Below are 638 nucleotides of genomic sequence, written 5' to 3' on the forward strand. Positions count from 1 at the left end.
AGGAAATTATTCCTCTGTGTTGACCCTTCTCTTTATATAGACTGGACACTGGTTCAAGTCCATCTGGTGGGATCTCCTCAGCCTCCTTGATCAAGAGGACAGGTGACCCACCACCATTATAGGACATTTTGAGAGATGCTCCTAGTCCCCTGGAACTCGTCGACCTAGGAAGGCAAGGAGTAAAAAAGTGTCCTTTATGTCCCTCTGACCAAATTATTATAGGCCTCAAAGTATGTCTGTTAAACACCCAAGAAGGTTAGTTCCACCAGTCTGGTACTTTTAATTACTGTGCGTCATGTATGTAGATAAATCTTGGGCAAAGACCAATTTTTCTCAGATAAAACTTACCTAGACATATATTTCCTGATCTGCTATGTATAATTTGTCAGTAAAATTATGGAATGCTTCACGAATTTGCGTGTCATCCTTGCACAGGGGCCATGTTAATCTTCTCTGTATCGTTCCAATTTTAGTATATGTGCTGCCGAAGCGAGCACTAGCCTGAGTATTCTTTAATATTTCTAACTCTTTTCTGAATTCATTTAGAATTTTATCCCTATCTTCCTTCAGTTCTTTGATTTATTTGCGTATTCTTTAAATTCACTGAATTCTTTTATCATGTTTATAATTGTTCTTTT

General features: G+C 37.9%; 1 non-coding gene across 1 annotated transcript; it reads right to left on the minus strand.

Annotated features, from left to right (window-relative positions):
• Positions 1-390: 390 nt before the first annotated feature.
• Positions 391-497, minus strand: LOC115067440. The gene has a single exon (XR_003846860.1). It is a non-coding gene; the product is annotated as a U6 spliceosomal RNA (small nuclear RNA).
• Between the last annotated feature and the right edge of the window lie 141 nt (positions 498-638).

The sequence above is a fragment of the Nannospalax galili genome, unplaced genomic scaffold (genome assembly GCF_000622305.1).
Source record: "Nannospalax galili isolate Female #2095 unplaced genomic scaffold, S.galili_v1.0 scaffold2046, whole genome shotgun sequence".
NCBI classification, from domain to species: Eukaryota; Metazoa; Chordata; class Mammalia; order Rodentia; family Spalacidae; genus Nannospalax; species Nannospalax galili.